The sequence below is a fragment of the Dendrobates tinctorius genome, unplaced genomic scaffold (assembly GCF_039654945.1).
Source record: "Dendrobates tinctorius isolate UK_male_01 unplaced genomic scaffold, ASM3965494v1 ptg000134l, whole genome shotgun sequence".
Classification (NCBI taxonomy): Eukaryota; Metazoa; Chordata; class Amphibia; order Anura; family Dendrobatidae; genus Dendrobates; species Dendrobates tinctorius.
The window spans coordinates 9,365,444-9,393,179 of NW_027361802.1; the positions used below are offsets into that span (position 1 = coordinate 9,365,444).

Here is a 27,736-nt window from a genome sequence, read left to right on the forward strand (position 1 = left end):
AAAACTAAAGTGTAATACCACTCACCACCACCGGGGCAACTTAGAACAAACGACACCACGCGTAATAATTCTAATGGCCACCAGGGGCAATCAACCCACTTTGGCACCAAGCCAAAGGAAAAAAGTTCACTTTGTCCATTTACTTGTCAGATCCACCTTGGATCATGACAACAGAATGTTAGGTCACTGTTGCAGGAAAATAAAACTGATTTGGATAGGCAGACCCATCTTCCTTTATCTCGGTGGGCCAGAATTCAAGCTGCGAAAATGCTGATTTTTCCCAAAATCTTGTATGTTTTTAGGTGCATTCCCTTATTCTTCCCTTCCGAAGAAATTTTCAAATTACAATCATTGCTGAGTAAGTTTAAGTTGGGTTAAACAGAAATCCAGAATAGCACATAATGTAATGTAATGTACCACTATTATAATTTTGGAGGCATGGGGGTCCCTAATTTAGCCAACTACTACAAAGCTTCCATACTAGACGCAATTGGGAGGATCGTGGCGAGAATATCGGAAGCAGAAATAGATGCAGATTGAACTGTAAAATGCTTCTAGGGGTTCCACACGTTGGTTATTGGAATCACTTTTGCTTGGGAATGTAGATTATAATTTACCATTAAATTCAATATCTACCCTAGTAAAACTATGGAGGAACATTAACCCTAACTACCTGAATTTTCTTTTGTCTGATATCTCTGTCCGAGCTATTGAAGCGCATATCCCAGACTTGTGCCTGGGGGAATGGGAAGAGTTGGAATTTCTAAACTGAATCTCTTATTTGAATCCTCCCATCTCAGAGCCTTCAGTTCCCTGCAGCAGCAATTTTGTCTCACTAAGGCTGGTTTCACATTTGCGTTTTTTTTCGCGGTAATTTAGCGCTAAATAGCGCATGCGTTTTTTTTCCTATACTTTGCATGGGATGCGCTTATGTGCGCATACACATGCGTTTGTACGCGTTTTACTGCGCATGCGTTTTTTTGCGGTATGCGCTCGGGCGCACAAAATGCAACTTGTTGCATTTTTTGTGCGTCCGATTTGCCTCAAAAAAACGCATGCGCGCGCAATGCGTTTTTTTACAGCAAGACACCCATTATAAGTCTATGGTGAGCATATGTGCGCATTGGCATGCTTATGTATGCGTTTTTTTGCACATGCGTTTTTTTTTTTACCATTAGTTTAGACAATGGAATTTAGGGGTTTGGGTAAAGTTAGGGTTAGTTAAGGGGGTTTAGGGTTAGGGTTAGGGTCAGGGTTAGGGTTAGGGTTAAGTAAGGTTTGGTTAAGGGTTAGGGTTAGGGTCAAGTATGGTTTGGTTAAGGGTTAGGGTCAGGGTTAGGGTCAGGGTTAAGGTTAAGTATGGTTTGGTTAAGGGTTAGGGTCAGGGTTAGGGTTAAGTATGGTTTGGTTAAGGGTTAGGGTTAGGGTCAGGGTTAAGTATGGTTTGGTTAAGGGTTAGGGTTAGGGTCAGGGTTAGGGTTAGTAAAGTCATGGTTTGGGTTAGTGTGAGTGGCCACCTAATGTTGGAAAAAAATGCAAACGCGGTAAAAACGCACTAAAAACGCATACAAACGCTTAAAAACGCTGCGTTTTTTTCATGCATGCTCATAAAAATGCTTGAAAAAAACGCAGCAGTTGTATGCTTTTGTATGCGTTTTTCAATGGAAAAACGCGCTGCAAAAAAAAGCAAGTGTGAAACAGGCCTAAGACTTGTTTTTATCAATACTTACAAATTAGACACTTATTTACTTCTCAGTCTTTCCAGGTGGATTACCTCCCTAGGAATTCTAAAGGCTGGGGCAGTCTTTTTAGCGCCTCAAACCCCCAATTCAAAGGTCTTTCTTACATATACAAACTATTATCACACGATACAGACATTCAAAGTATCGCTATATGCTAAAGCGGGAAAAGATCTTTTCATTTAATGCTTCACTGGAACAGTGGTGGGAGTCGACTAGATGGATTTTGAAGTCGTCTTTCTCTATTAACCACGTGGAGCAAATTAAAAAGATTCAGTTAGGTTGGTATTTGTGCCCTTTGAGGATTGAATCTTATGCTCCCCAATTTTCCTCCACATGTTGGAAGGGTGTCAACTATTGGGGATATGTGGTGGTTCTGCTCTAAGGTCCAGGTATGTTGGGGATCTGTGGAGAATCTCATTAACTAACTCTCTTATGGGTATTAAGGTACTGTCACACTTAGCGATGTACCAGCGATCCCGACCAGCGATATGACGCGGTCAGGATCGCTGGTGCATCGCTAAGTGGTCGCTAGTGAGCTGCCACACAGGCAGATCTCACCAGCGACATTGCAGGGGTTGGGGGTCGCTACTTACATGTCACACTAGGCGATCCTGCATCCTCCCGCCCACGTCCACGCTCGTCGCTCGCCTCTCCACAGGAAGCGCCGCAGGAAGCTGACGACGAGAAGCGGTCCTGAACGTTCTCGCGCGATCAGGGATAACCAGCGGGGGAGCCGGTCGTAGGTAAGTATCAGACACAGCGATATCGCTAGCAATATCGCTATAACGTCACAAGTTATAGCGTCCTTAACATTGGTTTAGACGGCCTTCCTTTTCCTGTAAGAACCTGTGTTTCTCATATCCTTACTGCTGCCAGACAATGCTTAGCACTTTGTTGGAAGACTCCCAGGGTACCTACCTTAGCTAATTTGACAGACAAAATGAATATAAATTACCAATATGAATCAATTCTCACTGCCACATAGAACCAATATAGAGGAAAGGTGGTCCTTGTGGATTGCTTCGCAGTGGGCCTATATACATAATATTCCCTGAATTCAGTTTTTGCAACTCTAGATCTTTCAAATGAAGTATGCATTCTTAGATCTCTAATTTCTCTTATGGCGTCCTGTTTATTGGTTATATTGTTATTCCCATTATTCTTCCGATTCCTAATTTCCCATGCTACATCAACTACCAATACTACTACTACTAATTTTAAGGTAATTGTGTCATATACAAATGTATCAAACCTAAGTGCCTTTTTACTTGTAACTGTTTTTGGGAAAGTTCAATAAAAAGGTACTGATTTAAAAAAAAAAGAATATCAAAGGTACAAATGGTATCCATGAAAACCACAGAGCACTCATACAAGAAAATCGGTCATGTGCACGAGCCTTAATAATTGTAGTGCAGCAAGATTCATGAATGCCCTTATTCAGATGAATGTGAACTTATTTAGGCTGCCTTCACAGTTGGCTGATAACTGGGAACGTTTCTAGATTATCCCCTGTCTAAACAGGCCGCCAATCACCCAATGAATAACACTCATTTATCGGGTGAAATGTAGCTGATCGGCGATTGGTCTGTTTAAATGCAGCATTAAAGGGGTATTCCCATCTCCAAGATCCTATCCCAATATGTAGTGGGTGTAATGTAATAATATCATCAAATACCTCCAATTAGAAATGTAATATAGTTTTTCTGATTGGCTATGTCTCTTTCCTCATGTGCAGGCATTGCAGGACCTTATGTATCCATGGTTACGACCACTACCAGCTAACTGTCACTATAGTGGTCATAATCATGGATACCTAAGGTCCTGCAATGCCTACACATGAGGAAAGAAACATAACAAGTCAGAAGAACTATACTACATTTCTAATTGGATTCTAATTCTAATATTATTATTATTATTATTACTACACCTACTACATATTGGGACAGGATTTTGGCGATGGGAATACCCCTTTTAGATATAAAGCTATCTTCTACTCCGTTTCTGCTCCGAAAACTCCTCGAAAAAGTCTGTGTGCACATATCTTTAATGTCCATGCTAAACAATATGAAACATTAAGAAATTTATGGATGTAGTCACAGAGGAAAGACAAAGAATAAAAAGTGCTTTTACTGCATTTTTCAATACATTTCACACTCTCTAACGAATGTTTACTAAGCAACAGTACAATATGTGCTCACATAAGGCTTCTTATCACTAAGTGGGTGCAGCTTTCCAGCCACACCAAGTGAGGTGATTTATGGAAGTCTACATGCAAGCAGGTGAACACTGTACCAGCGGTCACAGAGTTACATGGCCATACAGACGACATATCATAGCACACGTCACCACTTCTGTATTTATCACCCACTCCTGGTTTTGGCTTACAAGTAGTGATGTAAAATACTGACTAAATACTGAACGTGTGAACATGGCCCAAGGCTACGTTCCCACAATTAGTTTTTGGTGATTTTTTTACTCTGGATATTTTCTAAAAAAAAAATGTAAGTAACCTATTTTACTTAATGGGTGTAGAATCTGCAACATCAAAAACTCACCAAAACCTCATCATAGGAATGTAGGCTAAGGCTGTGTGGCCACGTTCAGGATTTTTCGCTGCAAAAAAATGCTTAAAAACGCATACATTAAGCATCCCATTATTAGAATGCATTCCACAAATAAAACGCAGCATGTTCATTAATTTTGTGGAAAATCTGTAGATTTGCCACTATGTTCATTGTATTAGGATGCGCCGAAAAAACGCAAAAAATCCACGCAAAGAACGAGATAAAAATGCGAAAAAACAAAAATGCGGATTTCCTGCGGAGGAGTCCGGTTTTGCTCAGGAAAAATCTGCTTACACTCCTTATGACAGCGGGTCGTCTCCTCAGGGGGATCTTCAACCCCTAAACAAGACTTACCGTATATACTCGAATATAAGTCGAGATTTTCAGCCCAAAAAATTGGGCTGAAAGTCCCCCTCTCGTCTTATATTCGAGTCATATACAAAGGGGGTCAGAGGGGGAGGGGGGGCGGGGGTGTCAGGTCATACTTACCCGCCCTGACGCTGTCTCTTGAGCCCCCAGCTTCTCACCGTGCTCTCTCTTCCTGCCTTCAGCGGTCACGTGGTGCCGCTCATTAAAACTCATGAATATGCGCATATTAATGAGCGGTATCACAAGACCACTGAATGCAGGAAGAGAGAGCGCGGAGAAGCTGGGGACTCAAGCGACAGCGTCAGGACGGGTAAGTATAGCGATACTCACCTGTCCTGCGTCCATGGCTGCTTGCTGCTGTCTGTCATCGGTCAGTGACTTCAGACAGCAGAGGGCGCGGTGACGTGGTTAGTGCGCGCCGCGCCCCCTGCAGTCTGAACGTCACTGACTGATGACGTGGCAGATAGCGGTGAGCAGCCATGGACGCAGGACAGGTGAGTATCTGACACCCAGCGACGGACAGGTGAGTATGTCATTTTTTTTATTTTTACATGCAGCAGCAGCATGGGGGCAGCATATGAGGGAACAATCTATGGAGCTATTTATGGGGGCAGCATATGGGGGAACAATCTATGGAGCTATTTATAGGGGCCGCATATGAGGGAACAATCTATGGAGCTTCTTGTGGGGCAGCATATGGGGGAACAATCTATGGAGCTTCTTCTGAAGACACCATATGGGGGAATAATCTATGGAGCATTTCCCACCCTAGACTTATACTCGAGTCAATAAGTTCTCCCAGTTTTTTGTGGCAAAATTAGGGGGGTCGACTTATACTCGGATCGACTTATACTCAAGTATATACGGTATGTCAGAAGCCTCTCAATTTACCAAATAGTACTTTGTTCTGCACTACAAGGAGGCAAGAACACCAGGGCCACGTTAACACGCTGTGTATTCGGTGAGTCTTTTACCTCAGTATTTGGCCACGTTCACACGTTGATTATTCGTTCAATTTTTTACCTCAGTATTTGGCCACGTGCACACGTTGAGTATTTGGTCAGTATTTTGCCTCAGTATCTGTAAGCCAATACCAGGAGTGGGTGATAAATCCAGAAGTGGTGACGCGTTTCTATTATACTTTTCCTCTGACTGTCCCACTCCTGGTTCTGGCTTACAAATTCTGAGGTAAAATACTCACCAAATACTAAACGTGTGAACATGGCCTTAGGGTCCGTTTACATTGACCGACTGGCGAAACGATACATCCGCTGATCAGTAAATTTTTATCGTTATGTTCCCAAGATGATTTTTTGTTTAGTTTTTACGCTGCGTATTTTTGAAAAAATGTACCGTATATACTCGAATATAAGCCGAGATTTTCAGCCCATTTTTTTGGGCTGAAAGTCCCCCTCTCGGCTTATATTCGAGTCATATACACCAGGGGGTCGGAGGGGAGGGGGGGTAGGGTCATACTTACCCGTCTTGGCACGGTCTCTGCAGCCCCCAGCTTCTCCGCGATCTCCCTTCCTTCCTTCAGCGGTCACATGGTACAGCTCATTACACTCATGGATATGCACATATTCATGAGGTGTAATGAGCGGTACCACATGACCGCTAAAGGCAGGACGGGAGGGGGGCGTGGCCTAGCGCACGATGTGAGAGGACGTGCAGAGGATCTCTCCTGCCACAATCTCCCTGATTATAGCTATTTGCAGCGCCGCCGAACGCTGAAATTCCCCCACGGAGTGTGCAGAAACCTGGGGAGTAGCAGGGAGTAGAGTGCGGTCGGGTGGAGAAGAGCCCCGCAGCAGGATGACGCGCAGGAGACAGAAGGAGCTGGCAGCGTCTGGAAATGCTCAGGCCCAAGATGGCGCCGCGGCTGCAGAGGAGGCGGCAAGGGCGAGCGCGGCATATCAGAGGAAGATGGAGGTGATCGCTCGGCTGGAACGCTTTGCAAGGTCAGAGGAGGCTGCTAATGAGCGGTCAGAGGCTGAAGGGGAGAGACCTGACCCAGAACATGTCACTGAGACACAGCAGGAAGGAGAGTTTATTCCAGTTGGGAAGTTGAGAAAGGGGGTAGAATCGAGATTCTACCTCTAACGTGTCTAATGTTTGGGATTGCAACATATTATGGGGGATAGAATTAAGATTCTAAGCTGGAACGTTAAGGGTCTCACTAATGCTTCAAAACGGGTTGCAATTTTACAATATCTGCTGAAGCTGAGGCCCTCAGTGATTTGCCTCCAAGAGACACACCTGGTAGGGGATAAAGTCGCAATGCTACAAAAAAGATGGGTGAGGAAGGCTTATCACTCGACGTATTCGGCCTATGCAAGGGGAGTGTCGGTGTTAATCCACAATTCTACTCCATACGAAGAAGTGGAGGCTATAATAGATAGGGACGGGCAATACGTGTTTATTGTATGCAGAATTTTGAATAGATTATTATGTATTGTGTCCTTGTATATCCCTCCACCATTCTCTAGAAAAAAGATACAGGAAATTCTGGACTTATCTGGGAAATGGATGGGAGTCCCGCTGCTTGTAATCGGTGATGTAAATAATATTGCAAATGATCATTGGGATAAAGGTAAACATACGGGGGGTGGGAAGGGTGGGAAGGTGACACCTTTTGGAAACTACATGAGGGAGATTGGTTGGAAAGATTTGTGGAGAGTTCGGAATATGGAGAAATATACTTATTCATGTTATTCGGCGACATACGGATCTTTATCTCGTATTGATGTGGCTTTAGGAAATGAGGGAATGGATGACTTGGTACAGGAAGTGGAATATCTGCCCAGGGTCCTATCGGATCATTGTCCACTGGAGGTGTCTCTACAATTGGGAGGGCAAGGGAGGTTGACAGGAATGGGATGGAAAATTCACCCCTTTTGGTTACGGTTGCTGGATATGGGAAAGGTGGGAGAAGAATTGGGAGAATTTTTTAGGATAAATGAAGGCAGTGCTGAGGGCCATATAGTCTGGGATACTATGAAGGCCTTTTTGAGAGGGATTTTATTCAGAGAAGTATCTCGATATAAGACTAAGTCTCAAAATCAAGACAAAGCAGTGATGGAGGAACTAAGGGCAGCGGAGGACGCATTGGGTGCGCAGTGTAATACAGATACGCAGACCCGCATGAAAGTGGCCCAATTGGAAGTTAATAAACTTCATATCCGTAAGGCGGAGAGACGGCGGGCGTTTCAGAATGAGGCATTCTACGCGGAGGGTGAAAAAGTGGGGCACCTGCTCTCAGTGGTGGCGTCGGCACAACGGGAATCTTCCCATGTATATGCAATTAAAAATAAGGAAGGTACCGTGGTTTCACAGGGGGATCAAATTTTGGAAGTATTTAAACAGTTTTACAGTGAGTTATACTCCTCACAGACACATAAAGGTCAAGAGGAGATGGACAGTTATTTGGGGACGATTGAGCTTCCTAGATTGGGGGATGAAGATAGAGAGTGGATGGATAGGCCGCTTACGGCAGAGGAGTTGAGGGTGGCATTGGCGGACATGGCGGGTAATAAGGCCCCGGGGGCAGATGGTATTCCAACGGAGGTCTATAAAATACTAAATGAAGAAGTAATAACTAAATTGGTGAAGGTATTTGATGAGTCGTTGGAGAGGGGACAGCTGCCTACTTCTATGAGAGAGGCCATTGTTGTGGTCATTCCTAAGGCCGATAGAGACCCTTTGGATCCGGAGTCCTACAGACCGATTTCACTTCTTACGACAGATATTAAGATATTGGAAAAGGCCATGGCCAACAGGTTGACCCGTGTGGTGGCTAAAATAATTCACCCAGATCAATCGGGTTTTATGCCCAATAAATCTACAGCAATCAATCTAAGAAGATTATATTTAAATATGCAAATTCCGGCCGATAATGCTGGAAAAAGAGTGGTAGTGTCTTTGGATGCCCATAAGGCTTTTGACTATGTAGAATGGAAGTACTTGGGGTCGGTCCTGTTGGGCTTTGGGTTCGGGCCTAGGTTTATGTCTTGGGTGGGGTTGCTGTATTCCTCTCCGACGGCAAAAATCAGAGTAAACAATAAATTATCTGATAGTTTCTCACTACATAGGGGTACGAGACAGGGATGCCCATTATCTCCGTTGCTGTTTGCCCTCGCCGTGGAACCCCTAGCTATTAAAATAAGGGATACACAGGAGATAAAGGGATTTGTTTATGGAAGGAAGGAGGAGAAGGTGTCTCTGTACGCTGATGATATTCTGCTATACCTGGGGGACTCGGGGGAGAACTTGGATAATGCGATGGCATTAATTGAGGAATTCGGAGAATTTTCTGGACTCAAAATTAACTGGGAAAAATCGTGCATCATGCCCATTGATACAGTAGATGGAGATATTGGGGAGGTTGGAATATCACCGAAATTGAGAGTAGTTTCGAGATTTAAATATCTGGGGATACAGATCGCCCTCCCTTTGAGTAGTTTTGAAGAACTTAATTTAAGCCCTCTGCTACAAAAAGTTCGTTCCAAGATTTCGGCGTGGAATAAATTACATCTTTCGGTGATTGGAAGGGTAAATCTTTTAAAAATGATTGTGATGCCGCAGCTGCTGTATGTACTGCATAATTCTCCAATTTGGATCCCACAGAGTAGGTTCTGTAAAATTAAATCGCTGTTCGGCGACCTAATATGGGGGGGAAAAGCCCACGGTTTAAACAAGAAACGTTGCAGAGGCCAAAAGAGGACGGGGGGGTGGCGCTTCCTAATCCCTGGGTATATTTTTTAGCAGCACAATGTCAACATATGGGAGGATTGGGGGAGGAGACGGGACAGGAACAATCGCCCAGTAGTTTGAGAAAGCTGTTTGGGAAATGGCCTTTGGGAGAGAGCCTGGAAGGGGGGCAGTTTTTAAAATTTGGCTCTAGGTTTCCTACGGTTCTCCTTATTCATAAGGTATGGGAGAAAGTTAAACAGATTAGGGGTGTCACGGGCCTTACTAAATACTCTCTAGTGTGGGATAACATAAATTTACAAGAATTCCAGCGAATGGAGGGATTTGGGCTTTGGAGAGAGGCAGAAATCAGACGGATGGGTCAGCTTGTGGGTCAGGGGAGACTTAAACCATTCATGGAGCTACAATCAGAGTTCCAGCTTCCACACTCAAATATGTATCATTATAAAAGAATTCAGCATGCGTATCGGTCGCAATGTCGGAGGAGGCCTGTTGAGGTCCAGATTGATGTCACGCTGGCCTCCATTTTGGGGAACAGCGAGACGAAGGGGGCAATCTCAGAAGTGTATAGAGATTTATTATTTACATTTCTAGTCAGTCATCCCATCAAGGCTAGAGTGAAATAGGAGGCTGAATTGGGAGAAATAAGTGATGATAGATGGGAATCTATTTTAGAATATGTGCCTAAGATTTCTATGAGCGAACCTGGGAGGATGTCTCAGCTGTACGTAATTCATAGAGCTTACAGAACTCCTGATAGATTGTTCAAGATGGGTTTGAGGTCTGATTCCGATTGTCCACGGTGTTCGCAGGAACGGGCAGATATGATGCACATGTTGTGGTGTTGCCCTAGATTGTCTACATACTGGACAGTTGTACTGAATCGGATCGAATGGATATATAAATGTGTAATCCCCAGAGACCCTTTGATCTGTATTTTAGGCTTTGTGGAAGAATTGGCAGCGGCGGCTATGGTCAAACTGGCGATTGCTAGACTGTTGTTCATAGCAAGGAAATTGATTGCCCGGTTTTGGATCAGAGAGGAGCCTCCGACTAGACGGGACTTTCTTGCGCAGGCGGAGCATATAATTTCATTGGAAAAAAGTATTTACACTAAGAGAAATAAACTTGAGGTGTTTCACAAGATATGGCAGCCATGGGTAGAATGGAGTTAGAGGGGTGGGAGGGACGTATTGGGATATGGAAGATATTCACATTACATAACTATATATGGATGTTGGAAAGAGTACTGGACGAGGAACGGGGAAGGCACTGAAGGGATCTCGGAGGGGGGATAGGGGGGGAAAGGGAGGGAGGAGTTTTGTTTTTGTTTATAAAAACATGTTTATATGTGAACAATTGCTTGATGTCATGTATATGATGTAATTGTTATCATAAATAAAAATTTATCTGATTAAAAAAAAAAGGCAGGACGGGAGATCGCGGAGAAGCTGGGGGCTGCAGAGACCGTGCCAAGACCGGTAAGTATAGCGATACTCACCTGTCTGAGTCCATCGCTGCTTGCTGCTGTGTGGCATGTCATCTGTCAGTGACGTTCAGACAGCAGAGGGCGCTGTGACATGGTTAGTGCGCGCCGCGCCCCCTGCAGTCTGAACGTCACTGACAGATGACGTGCCATGCAGCAGCAAGCAGCAGCACCTAGCCCCAGCGACGGAGAGGTGAGCATGTCATTTTTTTTATTTTTAAATGCAGCAGCGGCAGCACATGGGGGCATAATGTATGGAGCATCTTATGGGGGAAGCACATGGGGGCATAATGTATGGAGCATCTTATGGGGGGGGCATAATGTATGGAGCATCTTATGGGGGAAGCACATGGGGGCATAATGTATGGAGCATCTTACGGGGGCAGCACATGGGGAATAATCTATGGAGCATCTTATGGGGGCATAATGTATGGAGCAGCTTATGGGGGCAGCATATAGGGGTATAATCTATGGAGCATCGTATGGGGGCAGCATATAGGGGTATAATCTATGGAGCATCTTATGGGGCCTACTCTATGGAGCATCTTATGGGGCCATAACCTTTATGGAGCAGCATATGGGGCATATTATTCCATGGAGCATCTTATGGGGCCATTATTAACCTTTGTGCAGCATTATATGGGGTGTATTTTGTATGGAGCATCTTATGGGGCCATCATGAACTGTATGGAGCATTATATGGGGCTCCTGATTCAATATGGATATTCAAAAACATTTAACCTACTGATGTCTCAATTAATTTTACTTTTATTGGTATCTATTTTTATATTTTAAATTTACCAGTAGCTGCTGCATTTTCCACCCTAGGCTTATACTCGAGTCAATAAGTTTTCCCAGTTTTTTGTGGCAAAATTAGGGGGGTCGGCTTATACTCGAGTATATACGGTAAGTAACCTATTTTACTTCACCCCTTATTGACATCGGACATAATGATCCATCCATGAGCCCTGGGCCTATCTGACCAGGTACAGATCATTACATCATCGCTATCGTCAGCACACACGGGGGGTTGTGCGGGCGATCGCCGCCAGGTGTCAGCTGATTCTGACAGATGACACTCGGCACTAGGTGCCAGGAGCAGACATAGACTGCTCCCGGCACATTAACCCCCAAAATGCTGCGACTGAACATGATTGCAGCATTCTGGAAGCTGGCAGAGGGCTGACAGCCCCTCTGCCTTAGGATCGGAGACCCCGCTGTGTGACGTGGGGTCACGATCGTTGCCATGGTGACCCGATGTCGTCATGAGGACATCTGGGTCACCAGAGCTAGGAAACATGCTGATCATGCGCAGTGCATGATCATCAAGTCTCTCTGTCAATGCAGAACTGACAGTTACTATAGCATGCAGATACTGCTTCATCTATATGCTGATCAGCCTGCAAAAAATTATTGTCCCATAGTGGGACAATGTAAAAAAGTTAGAAAAAAGTAAAAAAAAAAAAGTAAAATCAAAAATAATAAAAAAAATCAATATATTAAATCACTAAATAAATATATGAATGAAAAAAAATCTAAACAATAAAAGTACATATATTTGGTATTGCAGCGTCCACAACGACCAGACCTATAAAACTGTCCCACTAGTTAAACCCTTAAGTGAACACCATTAAAAAAAATATATAAAAAAAACAGCACTCACGGTGCTAGCAAGGATCTTACCGAATCTCACCGCAGCTCAGCCCAGCTGGGAAAAGTGACTCAGTGACCAGAGATAACTTCTATGACGTCATCCCCAGTCACTGACGTTGCGCTCGCAGCAGCTAATTCCCTAGTGGTTCCCAGCCTGGACAGTCGCATCTTGGCACCGTCCAGGTTGAAAACTAATTATCCCTCAGATATGGATTACGGCGTGGGACAGAACGACGGACAGGTATGGTATATTGTTGGTTTTTTATTTTAGTTTTATTACAGGAGAACGAGGGCTTCAGTGGAATAGGCATTTGGTTATTTTTAAATAATAAAGTAAAACTGTGTTTTGTTTTATTTCTAATAGAAGACTTTATTCTGGCTGTGTCTTTATTTACCATGTAACTATAGGATTAGTATTAGCAATGGATAAGTGTCTTATAGACGCTTCTCCATTACTAAGCCGTGGGCTTGATGTCACCTGACAATACAAAGGTGACATCAACCCCACAAATATGAACCCCACTTGCCACAGCTACAGGGCAAGTGGGAAGAGCAGGGCAAAGCGCCAGAATTGACGCATCTAATGGATGTGCCTTTTCTGGGCAGTTGCGTGCTGCTATTTTTAGGCGGGGGGGGGGGGTCAATATCCATGGCCCCTTACCAGCCTGAGAATACCAGCCTCCAGCTGTGAGCTTTAGCAAGGCTGACTGTCAAAAATCGGGAGACCTCACGCCGTTTTTTTCAAATTATTTATTTAAATAAGTAGTCTAAGTAGTACTGTACAGCCACATATGGGGTATTGCCATGTTCAGTAGAAATTGTGGGACAAATTTTGGTGCCATTTTTACCCACTTCTTGGGTGAAAATGTAAAATCTTTAGCTAAAACAAAATTTTGGTGGTAAAAATGTAGTTATTTTGTATTGGTATAAAATTCTGTGACACGCCCATGGTGTCAATATAATCACTGCACCCCTAGAGCAGTGGTTTTCAACCAGTGTTCCGCGGCACACTTGGTCGGGTGTGCCGCGTGTCCGCATGGCTAATTTACATGCGATGCAAATTAGCCATGTGGAGGCAAGCAGGGCGGCGGGTCGGAGAGGCAGCAGTCCCGTGTTCCTGTGTCGCTTCCTCCCTGACACAGCAGTCAGCGGCGCGGCTGGATGACATCATCATTAAGCCCCGCGGCTGCTGTGCCAGTGAGAGGAAGCTGCCGGTGAGGAGAGGTGAGGGGTGTGTGTGTGTGTGTCTAGGTGAGAGGTGTGTGTTTGTGTGCGTGTGTAGGTGAGTTGATGGATGTGATGAGAAGCAATGATGGGAGTCATGGAGAAGGCGGTGATGGGGAGAGGGCAATGGAGAAGGTGGTGATGGGGGTGATAAGAAGGCGGTGGTGGGGAGAGGGCAATGATGGGGTTGTCGAAAGGGCAATAATGGGGTGGTGGGGAGAAGGAAATGATGGAGGTAGTGGAATGGGCAATTTCTACATGAAGGGGATTATGATGGGGCATATTACTACAAGAAGGTGATAATGATGGGGCATATTACTAAAAGAAGGGGATAATGATGGGGCATATTACTAAAAGAAAGGGATAATTATGTGGCTCATATACTGCAATATAAAGGGGTACAATGAGAAATACTATGGCCATGAGGCTGGAGTACAAGCGCCAGCTCATATACTACAGTGGGGCAAAAAAGTATTTAGTCAGTCAGCAATAGTGCAAGTTCCACCACTTAAAAAGATGAGAGGCGTCTGTAATTTACATCATAGGTAGACCTCAACTATGGGAGACAAACTGAGAAAAAAAAATCCAGAAAATCACATTGTCTGTTTTTTTTCATTTTATTTGCATATTATGGTGGAAAATAAGTATTTGGTCAGAAACAAAATTTCATCTCAATACTTTGTGATATATCCTTTGTTGGCAATGACAGAGGTCAAACGTTTTCTGTAAGTCTTCACAAGGTTGCCACACACTGTTGTTGGTATGTTGGCCCATTCCTCCATGCAGATCTCCTCTAGAGCAGTGATGTTTTTGGCTTTTCGCTTGGCAACACGGACTTTCAACTCCCTCCAAAGGTTTTCTATAGGGTTGAGATCTGGAGACTGGCTAGGCCACTCCAGGACCTTGAAATGCTTCTTACGAAGCCACTCCTTCGTTGCCCCTGGCGGTGTGCTTTGGATCATTGTCATGTTGAAAGACCCAGCCACGTTTCATCATCAATGCCCTTGCTGATGGAAGGAGGTTTGCACTCAAAATCTCACGATACATGGCCCCATTCATTCTTTCATGTACCCGGATCAGTCGTCCTGGCCCCTTTGCAGAGAAACAGCCCCAAAGCATGATGTTTCCACCACCATGATTTACATTAGGTATGGTGTTTGATGGATGCAACTCAGTATTCTTTTTCCTCCAAACACGACAAGTTGTGTTTCTACCAAACAGTTCCAGTTTGGTTTCATCAGACCATAGGACATTCTCCCAAAACTCCTCTGGATCATCCAAATGCTCTCTAGCAAACTTCAGACTGGCCCGGACATGTACAGGCTTAAGCAGTGGGACACGTCTGGCACTGCAGGATCTGAGTCCATGGTGGCGTAGTGTGTAACTTATGGTAGGCCTTGATACATTGGTCCCAGCTCTCTGCAGTTCATTCACTAGGTCCCCCCGCGTGGTTCTGGGATTTTTGCTCACCGTTCTTGTGATCATTCTGACCCCACAGGGTGGGATTTTGCGTGGAGTACCAGATCGAGGGAGATTATCAGTGGTCTTGTATGTCTTCCATTTTCTAATTATTGCTCCCACAGTTGATTTCTTCACTCCAAGCTGGTTGGCTATTGCAGATTCAGTCTTCCCAGCCTGGTGCAGGGCTACAATTTTGTTTCTGGTGTCCTTTGACAGCTCTTTGGTCTTCACCATAGTGGAGTTTGGAGTCAGACTGTTTGAGGGTGTGCACAGGTGTCTTTTTATACTGATAACAAGTTTAAACAGGTGCCATTACTACAGGTAATGAGTGGAGGAAAGAGGAGACTCTTAAAGAAGAAGTTACAGGTCTGTGAGAGCCAGAAATCTTGATTGCTTGTTTCTGACCAAATACTTATTTTCCACCATAATATGCAAATAAAATGAAAAAAAAAACAGACAATGTGATTTTCTGGATTTTTTTTTCTCAGTTTGTCTCCCATAGTTGAGGTCTACCTATGATGTAAATTACAGACGCCTCTCATCTTTTTAAGTGGTGGAACTTGCACTATTGCTGACTGACTAAATACTTTTTTGCCCCACTGTATATATATATATGGTATATGCTGATAATTATGTGGCTCATATACGTGGGACTGTATGTATGACTTTACATGGGACTGTATATATATATATATATGGGAATACTGAGTGAGTAAAAATACATTTAGAATCTATATTATTAACTATATGTATAATATGTACTGTTTTAGTGTCATTTTGTGCCATTTTGGTTGGTGGTGTGCCCCGGGATTTTTTACGTATAAAAAGTGTGCCGCGGCTCAAAAAAGGTTGAAAATCACTGCCCTAGAGGAATTCATTGAGAGTTGTAGTTCGTAAAATGGGGTCACTTATGGGGGGTTCTGTTATTATGGCACCTCATGGGCTCTCCCATTGGGTCATAATACCTGCAAACCATAACAGTAAAGTCTGGCGGTCCATGCCTTCTGAGCTTTGCACTGTGCCTGAAAAATATTTCCCGATTGCATGTAGGGTATTGGAGCACTCAGGAAAAAATGGACCTCAGTTTGTTGTAAAAAAAATTCCTATTAACCATTAGAAAAATTAAAAACTTGGGGCTAAAACAATATTTTAATGGTAAAAATGTAATTTATTCTTTCTTCACCGCTCAGCGGTATAAAATTATGAGAGGTACCTGTGGTGTTAATATGATCAATGCACTCCTAGATGAATTCATTGGGGAATGTAGTTTGTAAAATGAGTTCACGTATAGGGGGTTTCTGTTGTTCGGGCACCTCAGGGGCTCAGCCAATGTGACATGGCACCCTGTTCCCTTCTGAGCTTTGCACTGTGCCTCAAAAGTAGTATTCCCCTACATATGGGGTATCCGGGTACTCAAGAGAAATTGCACAACAACTTTTGGGGTCCAATTTCTCCTGTTACCCTTGGGAAAATAAAAAATTGAGGGCGAAAAGATCATTTTTGTGGAAAAAATATCTTTTATTTTCACGGCTCTACGTCAGAGTGCTCACCACACATCTAGGTAAGTTCCTTGGAGGGTCTAGTTTCCAAAATGGGGTCACTTGTGGGGAGTTTCAGGGGCTCTCCAAACGTGACATGGCATCCGATCTCAATTCCCGCCAAATTTGCGTGAAAAAGTCATACAGCGCTCCTAGCCTTCCGAGCTCTGCCATGTGCCCAAACAGTGGTTTACTCCCACATATGAGGTATCACCGTACTCAGGACTAATTGTACAACTTTTGGGGTCCAATTTCTCCTGTTACCCTTGGTAAAATAAAAAAAAATGGATCGAAGTAAATTTTTGGGAAAAAAAAGTTAAGTGTTTTTTTTAAACATTCCAAAAATTCCTGCGAAGCACCTGAAGGGTTAATAAACTTCTTGATTGTGGTTTTAAGCACCTTGAGGGGTGCATTTTTTAGAATGGTGTCACTGTTATGCATGTTCTATCATATAGACACCTCAAATGTGATGTGGTCCCTAAAAACAAAAAAATGGTGTAAAAATGAGAAATTGCTGTTCAACTTTTAACCCTTATAACTTCCTAACAAAAAACAATGTTGGTTCCAAAATTGTGCTGATGTAAAGTAAACATGTGGTAAATGTTAATTATTAAGTATTTTGGGTGACATATCTCTGTGATTTAAAGGCATCAAAATTCAAAGTTGCAAAATTGCGAAATTTTCGCCAAATTTTAGGGTTTTTTTTTCACAAATAAACGCATGTCACATCAAGGAAATTTTACCACTATCAAGACCAGAGTTATTACTTCATAAAGGGACAGTGGTCATAGTTGTAAAAATTGTCCTGGTCATTAACATGCAAACCACCCTCGGGGGTAAAGAGGTTAATGGGTACAGGAATGGTGCATAAAATCTGCAACGTCAAAAAAAATCACTGTGAGAACTTAGACTTAAATGCCTGTTTACACAGGCAAACCAAAGTGAATGCTGCAAAGAGTGAACTGTAGGGCTTACACGAAAACTATACCTAAAAACTAAATTTTATTTAATCCATTAAAACAAAAGACAAATATCACATAATAGCCCGCAGCTAGTGAATCAAAATCCACGAATGGTAACTGATGTACAAACACCTAAATGGTCCCCTTCCTGGCAGCGGAGGTTGACACTCTCTTGTACGCATAATGGCGCCCCGGCTCAACGTCGCTCACCCTGACTGAGACCTATCAATCCCTAGTCAGATAATATACACAATGGAGCAATTAACTACTGCCTCATGTAGACAGGATGGTGATGCCGTGGTGAAAGGAAGAGACAAGAAGTTGTAAAGCAAAATCAGTAAACTCATGGAGTAAATGTCCTCACCGATGCATTGTACTTTTTTCTCCTCAAGAGCCCAATCAAAACAAATCCAAAAACCAAAAGTCAAATTAGACCAGAATACCCGGACAAGTATTAGATAAAAAATATGTATCTCATAGGGTACAGTTGGGGAGAAAAGCCTACATTAACTCACCCTTCTCTCACCCTGATGAAAGTCCCTACCTTACCGAGGAGGTTGGCACCCTAAATTGTGGCGCAAGTTGGCGCCCGCACTCAATGTCAGCATGCCCTCACTTACCCTCTACGACCAACCCTATCAGTCTCCAATCCCAAGAGAGGGGAAAAAGGGGAGAAGGTCAGGTGTGTGAGGAGCTCAAGGAAAGGTGTTAGGGAAAGACACTAGACCCAGAATTCACGACCCCAATGGGTGCGCTAGGGGGATGCAGGGAAGTGCCATTGCCCTTTACCAGGGCTGTGGAGTCGGTAAGCCAAACCTGCGACTCCGACTCCTCAATTTCCCTTACACCGACTCCGACTCCAACTCCGACTCCACGACTCCGACTCCGACTCCCACACATATTGCTTATATTTAAGTGAAAAATTTATTGTAGTACAATGTGAACCTCAGACATTTAATCATTTTTATGATCCAATAATCAAGATATTTAGATAGAACAGAATATATATTGGTGTACTACCCGGTTTTCATTCTTTTTGGTACAGATACGATATGGATAGACAGATATGGATAAATGGATAGATAGAGCAGATTTCTAATCTGTTTTTGCTATTGAAAACATTATCTATGAGCTCAAAAACCTTTCAGGTGATGCAGTTTTTTAAAAAGTTGATCAACTTTTGCAGCTGAAAAACGTATCCTCAAAAAACACAGGAAAAACGCTGTGTGTGAATGTAGCCTTAGATCAGGAATAGAACAGCCATTTATAGGACATTTCATAACTTTCCCAAACTCCTATGAAAAAATATTCAGCACATCCTGCATTGAATTACTGTACCCAATTTATTATATATTTTAGGAGTCGGAGTCGGTCCATTTTATACCGACTCCAACTCCGACTCCACCAAAATGAGCTCCGACTCCGACTCCGACTCCACGACTCCGACTCCACAGCCCTGCCCTTTACGGTCCACTGGACGGATATACGTGATCCAAAATCTAATGCAGATGCATCAAAACATAAGACTCATACAGCTCTACAAACAAGAGATGATATCAAAGATAAATTTCCATATCAAATGAGTCAGATCCGTGGTTATGTAACTAATGCAATCCAAAAACAGTGGCTTACAGCAATCAAGGACAAGCACTATTCTTGCCATGTAGGGTCAAATAATTTTGTAGTGAATGTCTCAGAGTTATATTGCACAATTCCACCATTGTACTATACCCATAACATCCATGTACGCGTATGTGATCCCAACGATAATCCAAATGCATCAAGCCACAAGACTCGTTCAGCTCCACAAAAAAGGGATGATAACAAAAATTATCCACCATATCACATGAGTGACTGTGCAGTTAATGCAATACATAGGACAGGTGCTTGTTGAAAAAGGGAACAAGCACTATTTTAACAATGTGCGAGAAATACGGTAATTCTGTAATGTACATATCAGAGAGTTTTTGCAATACAAACACCATGCCAATATTGCACAATTCCACTATTGCACTATGCCCATAACAGCACTCAGTAACAAATGAATTCAAGTAGTCCAAGAATGCCTCAACGCGTTTCCCTTCCATGATCAAAGTTCATCAGGGGGCGAATGGTGTGGCCTGTGTCAGAGGATACATGACATCTGGTGAATCGGACATCCTAGTTGCAGGTGTCAGGTGATCTGTAAAAGATTGCTCAGCAGGGGCGGACATATCATTGGTGCAACCTGTTCAGCACCACAGGGGCCCGACAGGTAAGGGGGCCCATTTCCACCTCTAAAACAAATGGAATTGTGCATTAGGATGAGTTATTGGACAGCAAAGGGCCCATATACTGTTCTTGCATAGGGGCCGTTTCCTGTCTGTTTGCCACTGTTACTCCAGGCACATAGGCCACCATGGTTCTTGGCAGTGAGTCCTGTTTACACAGGATTATGCACCGCCGAGAATGATGATTTTTTGCGCAGCACAGAAGATCATTTCACCTGATGCACCACTCACTCATCGGGTGATCGGTAACCTGTTTACACTTGTGAAACAAGCGTTTTTAACCGTTACCTTGCAGTGTAAATGCAGCTTTAATCAAGACTCATTAAATGGTAGGGCAACCACTTATGCCTCATTTAGACGTCAGTGATTTTTCTTGTACACAAAAAAGGTCCAAGTTTCATCAGCTTTTTTATCAGTGTTTATTCACAGCCTCAGTTTTTACCATCAGTTTTTCTCAGATTAAAAAAAAACGGATGGAGGTTTCCTCAAGCTTCTATCAAACAGTTTGTGAAAAACGACCAGCACATGAATGGCACCTGAGCGCTGTCAGATATTTTTTCAAAGACCATAAACTTGCATTGTTGAGTTCGGTTGGAGACTCGGATCAACAATCGGACAAGTATGTGTGATTTTGTGAAAAACACTGTCCGCAAATAATATATGGACATGTGAACAGCACCATAGCCTATAATAGGTACGAGTTCCATACATGAAAAATACGGCTAGAACTCGTAATAAAGAACAGATGACATCTGCCTAATGCCACGGGCCAGGCTGTAAATCACTGAAGAATGAATGAAAATCTGCCTGCGCAGCCTCCCCGCCTGACTGGACATGAACTCATTAGCGTGGGAAAGTTTCTGAACATTTTCCCACGCTGTCGCGTTCACCGCGGGTGACGTCACTTAGGCTACGCTGACTCCTCACCTCAGGGAACATTTCTACGATTCTTGTCCGTGTAAAACGGACTGTATTTTTATACGTTGTGTGTGACTCCAGCCTTACATTGTAGCTACAGCCTATAAATGATACTGGAGGGCCAACTTTCTGGGCTAATTTCCAGGAGAAAGTTACATGCCATTTTTCATGTGACTTTCACATGACTCTTGTGACAAGATTTCAAGGAGAAATTCGCACAGTAAAGAAATGATGGCACTGGAGCCATTGGTGTGAAGTCCCTCGCGTCGCTCCATTCCTCGCAGGGAGACATTTTTAGACATCTGTGAAAAGACTACACAAGCAAATGCCTACATTTCAGCGACCTGGTCCTTAGCAGTGTGACACAGCAGGTATACTGATGTTACAATTAAGAGAAAGCAGAACTGGCAGCCACTGAGTGGATCCAGGATGATTTGATCTTACTTGACGCTGATAATAAATGAGCGCTGGGCCGCTGATTATGCGCCAACACAATGAAGCACCATCTGCCGTTATCTGTTGTTGCTGGTGTCAATAAACAAGAAGAAAACAAGCTAAAAAAGAAGAAAAGAGGATTTCGTAGGGTAAAAAAACGTGCTGTGGGTGCAGTGACAGTCGTAGAAGCTAAGCTTGCGCTATTGTGTAGTCACGGCGCCAATACAAGTGCTGAAGAGCACGCCGCCAATGTACAATTTCCTGTTCCTAGATAACCAGCCAAAGGAATTGGGGGTCCAAAGTAACCGACAAAAAAAACCAGACACATTCTTCAATAAAAGCCGAGTGGTCAAACAGGTTAGATTTATAGTAATGCGTTTCTTTGTGTCAAGTGTAAAGAAGATTGTCAGGATCACAATACCAATGGACTATCGTGAGCAATAACCAATCAGTTGGGTCCAAATCCCAGGACAGATTTTTGGAGAGGACGTAACAATCAAATGAAAGCTGCATCCTATTCCTGCTATCAATTTTAACATCAGAAAGCTTGGCATGCAGACATTATTGCTATTGTCTCAAGACATTTTTGACCACAGAAGTTAAATACGTTGTTATCCTAGACTTAGCTAATGGGCTACCCTTAGGATAGGCTGTCAATACAAAATGGGTGGGAGGCCCACTCTAGGGATCCCCACCACTCAGCTGCTGAAGGGCGGAGGCGCTCAGACTAGTGCTGCATACCCTTCATTGTTTACCAGGCGCAGCGCTGCACTTTTAGTAGTGGCTGTGCCTGGTATTACACCCCAGTCCCATTCATTTGAATGGAAAGAAACACACATGACCACTACTAAAAGTACAGCATTGTGCCTGGAAAATGATGAAGGGGATGCAGTGGACCCTTGAGATTGGCAACAATCCCAACACCCCACCATCTAATTACAAAGTCCCGGATAACCTATTTAGACGTCACATTATACGCCAGTATGCAAATTCTCAAGAAATACTGTTATTATGAGAAAACTAATCATAACTTCAGTTGTGCCCTGATGTTAGAAAGCAATCAGGGCACGCTGGCACAGCTTGACGCGCAGTTATAATTAGGTTATATGGCCGCTGCACCAATATTAGTAGAATTTAGGACATTTCATACTCTACACTGCTATCCCTACTGATTCCATGTTTCCTCTCTCCTCACCTTCGGTTTGTTTTACAGTAATTGTCATTTTGTCCTTATGCTGCTTCTTCTGTTTATATATAATATGGCAACGCATAATCTGAGCTAAATATCACAGATTGGGATCAGAAACCTCATATATTTCCTTACCATATAGCTGCGGGGAGCGAATCAGATCGTAATGAGAAGAATACGGTTCTGTACAGAGGTGCGGACTGGAAGGCTAATATACATAAAGAAAGAATTAGCTGTGAGTTAGAGGCAGCTCACGCACTAGGTGTAAATCAAGATTTCTCTATCTAAAGCTCTGTCCATGTATCTAGTAAATAAACCAGAGTGTGAGTCTGACCAAGGTCAATCATCACATTGACCCAGCTCAATGACCATTCTCCTGATGTGTAGGGGCCATATCGATAGGCTATCATTTTTCAGATGTAAGTGTCCTTCTGGCAGGACGCTTGGCCAGTATATGTCAATATACTTTTTTTCAACTGCATTGGCAAGTATAATCAGTGACGCTTAGGACAACAGGGTCCTGCAAAGAAACATATTGTCCAGTACAACATTCTCTGCTTTGGAAGTCTAAGGTGACTACATAGCCATATAGATGCCAGCAAATCTAATTTATCCAGCCAACACATATCCATCTAAATTATCTATCTATCTATCATATACTCTTATCTATCTATCTATCCCATATCTATCTATCTATCTATCTGTCCCATATCTATCAATCCCATATCTATCTATCTATCTATCTATCCCATATCTATCTATCTATCCCATATGTATCTATCTATCTGTCCCATATCTATCTATCTATCTATCTGTCCCATATCTATCAATCCCATATCTATCTATCTATCCCATATCTATCTATCCCATATGTATCTATCTATCTATCTGTCCCATATCTATCTATCTATCCCATATCTATCTATCCCATATGTATCTATCTATCTGTCCCATATCTATCTATCTATCCAATATCTATCTATCTATCTATCTCATATCTACCTATCTATCTATCTATCCCATATCTATCTATCTATTATCTATCTATCTCATATCTATATATCTATCTATATATCTATCATATACTCTTAACTATCTATCTATCCCATATCTATCTATCTATCCAATATCTATCTATCTATCTATCTATCTCATATCTATCTACCTATCTATCTATCCCATATCTATCTATCTATCCCATATCTATCTATCTATTATCTATCTATCTCATATCTATATATCTATCTATCTATATATCTATCATATACTCTTAACTATCTATCTATCCCATATCTATCTATCTATCCCATATCTATCTATCTATTATCTATCTATCTCATATCTATATATCTATCATATACTCTTAACTATCTATCTATCCCATATCTATCTATCATATATTCTTATCTATCTATCCCATATCTATCTATCTATCCCATATCTATCTATCTATCTATCTATCCCATATCTATCTATCCCATATCTATCTATCTATCCCATATCTATCTATCTATCTATCCCATATCTATCTATCCCATATCTATCTATCTATCCCATATCTATCTATCCCATATCTATCTATCTATCTATCCCATATCTATCTATCTATCCCATATCTATCTATCTATCTATCTATCCCATATCTATCTATCTATCTACCTATCCCATATCTATCTATCTATCTATCTATCTATCCCATATCTATCTATCTATCTATCCCATATCTATCTATCTATCCCATATCTATCTATCTATCTATCTATCTATCCCATATCTATCTATCTATCTACCTATCCCATATCTATCTATCTATCTACCTATCCCATATCTATCTATCTATCTCATATTTATTAATCATCTAATCTCTCCCCCATCTAGGAACACTTCCATGTCTGCCCACCCATCCTTGCTCTGTATAAAGCATGTACTTTGCCATTACCCGGGTGGCACCGTCCTCCCAATTTCTGTGATTTGGTGGCATGATCTACTTCATTCAGCTGAACGTCCCAGTAAGGATTAGTAGGAGGTTACAAATCAAGGATGATCAGCACAGGTTTGATTGTTATGGCACAGTGATTGCAGCCACAGCCATGCCTCTGGGTGTCAGAGGTGGCACAACACATGCCTACACATCACAATAAGTGCCAGCCTCCTGCCATGTGCTCATACAGTCCAGCTCCTCACAGCTGGGGCTGCCACCCTTACACCTATGTGACAAGCTGGCTGATTAACCCCTGCCTCCCCGCTGTCAATCATTCTCGCAGCCAGGCCTGCACCCAGCACTCCCTCAGTGGTACCAGGGTAAGGTCCCAGCAGATGCTGCACCCACTGTCCGCATCCCAGGCCATCTGCTCCTCCAGCAGCCTGCCCTGCTGTGCCCTCCTGGCAGTCCACACCTCTCCGTGGAAGGTGCACCAACCCTCGGCTGCATGACCACTTACCCATAGAGAGAGGCTCCTCGGGATAAATCACAGAGCGGGCAGCGGTGGGCATCACCCGGCTGTTAGCAGCAGCGCCGGTGACAGCTCGGAGAGTGGGGGGCAGCGGCGCTTCTCACATCTGATTCCACCATCTTCCTCCTCCTCCTTTTCTTCTTCTCTGCAGCCACCAGCAGCCCTGTGTGAGCGCTCCGCCCCTCCTGTGACATCAGCCTGGCCGGCACTCCCAGCTCTACCTATGGCTGCTGCACAGGCTGGCATTGTCCTGTCATGTAGCTGCCTACAGAGCAGGCAGGGAGACCGCTGCTACCTGGCCAGTGATTGGCATCACACACAGCCATTGTCTATACCGAGCAGCTAGAACACATTGGAGAAAAACAACAATTGGCCCCGGCCTTTATTTCACACTCAAAACAGTTCAGAACGATACGTTATAATCATAGTAAAACATCAACTTATTATCCAGACCCAACTCTTAACCAATCATCGCAGCTAGCCAAAAGGCTCAAGTCCGCTAACCCCAACTTCCTGTCCATCCAGTCCAGATACCTGTGTGAGCAGTGACGGACAGGAGACAGAGCAAGGGTTAACGTATTTTACTTTAACAGACATGTACTCCATGCAGGGAGATATAGGGTTAAAAGGGGATAATGCAGGTAGTAGGTAATAAAATGTATGCAGGTTGGACAAAATGAGGGGAATAGCCGTTCTTAAGGTATCGCTTACCCGTTCCGACCACGTCCAGACTGTAGCGTCCACGAAACAACAATGGTCAGCACAGGGGCAGACGGTCCTACCGCCCATGCAGCCCGTGCATTGAACGGGGGAGAGGGGGCCCCTCCAGCACCGCATGCAGGGGCGCAGCTATAATGATTTGAGTTGAGCCAGCTGCTCAAGCGGCAGGCAGCAGAGGACAGCGGCATTATGCGCTCCTCTACCCGCAGCACCTACAATTTAGCCTCTTCTGCACGCTGGTGCTGCGGTCCTGCAAGAGGCTTGCTGTAATTGATGAAGTCACAGGAGGGATGGAGTCAGGGCCCCCTGATCATGTGACCCTTGACTCCTCCCCTCCTGTGACCTCATCACAGGTCCTGTGCACAGTCCTAGCCCTTGTTTTACGCAGGACTCTGCTGTGCTGGTTGTCATCGTGCTGGATGAGGGGAAGTAAGTTTGTGTGTGGAGTCGCACGTGTACGAGGTGTCCGGAGCGGAGCCGCACGTGTACGAAGTGTACGGAGCAGAGCCGCACGTGTACGAGGTGCACAGAGCGGAGCCGCACATGTACGACGTGTACGGAGCTGAGCCGTGTTTGTACGGAGTGGAGCCGTGTGTGTATGGAGCAGAGCCGCACGTGTGCGAGGTGTACGGAGCGGAGCCGCACGTGTACGAAGTGTACGGAGCAGAGCCGCACGTGTACGAGGTGCACGGAGTGGAGCCGCACATGTACGATGTGTACGGAGCTGAGCCGTGTTTGTACGGAGTGGAGCCGTGTGTGTATGGAGCAGAGCCGCACGTGTGCGAGGTGTACTGAGCGGAGCCACACGTGTACGAGGTGTACGGAGCGGAGCCGCACGTGTACGAAGTGTACGGAGCAGAGCCGCACGTGTACGAGGTGTACGGAGCGGAGCTGCATGTGTACGAAGTGTACGGAGCGGAGCCGCACGTGTACGAGGTGTTCTGAGCGGAGCCACACGTGTACGAGGTGTACTGAGCGGAGCCACACATGTACGAGGTGAACGGAGCAGAGCCGCACGTGTACGAGGTGTACGGAGCGGAGCCGCACGTGTACGAGGTGTACGGAGCAGAGCCGCACGTGTATGAGGTGTACTGAGCAGAGATGTGTACGGAGCGGAGCTGTGTGTGTATGAGGTGTACGGAGCGGAGCCGTGTGTGTACGGAGCGGAGCCGCGTGTCTGCGAGGTGTACGGAGTGGATCCGCGTGTGTACAAGGTGTATGGAGCAAAGCCGCAAGTGTACAAGGTTTACGGAGCGGAGCCATGTGTGTACAAGGTTTACAGAGCGTGGCCACGTTTGTACAAGGGGTACGGAGCAGAGCCGCATGTGTACGAGTTTTACGGAGTGGAGCTATGTGTGTACTGAGTGGAGCTGTGTGTGTGCGAGGTGTACAGAGCGGAGCCGTGTGTGTACGAGGCATAAAAAGCAGAACAGTGTGTGTATGTGGTGTGTGGAGCCATACGTGTACAAGGTGTATGGTGGGGAGCATTCATACCTCTCAGCGGGACAGTTCCGATTTTGAGAGAGAGTCTGCCTCACTGCCCCGGCTGGGAGCTTACTTTTCCCGCGGACACAGGAGTACACGGCAGAGCCCCGGGAGCACTTTAAAATTCGCACGTGACGTTCCACCGGAAGTGACGTGCTGGAAGCTGACTGGAAATGAGGTACTTTCAGGAGGAGATTGTGACGGAACCATGGAGGCACTTCAGGGAATGCTTCAGATCCATCATCGTGTCCTCCTCCAACACTGCGGACAGTGTCCTTTGACAGATTGTGTTCTTGATGCTATACACTATGGTGGAGACTCTTACTTACCATATATATATAGAAAAACCAAAGAACAACAGGAGTTTATAATAAAATATATATCCTTTATTGCCACATATAAAAGATAAAATCTTAAAGTGACACACGGACAAACAATGTAATCAGCCAGGGATCATTATACTACAGGCCTAAAACCCCATTCTGCCTCCATACAGCAGAATTACAGCCAACATTTGCAGACTGGTGAGTGATAACACTGCTTCTTTGCATTGTAAT

At 44.0% G+C, this 27,736-nt stretch overlaps 1 protein-coding gene across 5 annotated transcripts in view; it reads right to left on the reverse strand.

The window, feature by feature from the left end:
• The window catches only part of APBA1 (amyloid beta precursor protein binding family A member 1), a 285,201-nt gene that overhangs the window by 224,880 nt on the left and 32,585 nt on the right, over window positions 1–27,736 (reverse strand). For 2 of the 5 annotated variants that reach the window (XM_073543716.1, XM_073543714.1), the window contains exon 1: window positions 24,963–25,155. The exons of 1 other annotated variant lie outside the window; for it this stretch is intronic. The gene's annotated coding sequence lies outside the window, so the exon portion shown is untranslated. Of the gene's footprint in view, window positions 1–24,962; window positions 25,158–27,736 lie in introns of those variants that run through there. 2 more of the 5 variants (XM_073543713.1, XM_073543717.1) reach the window with 2 other exon arrangements.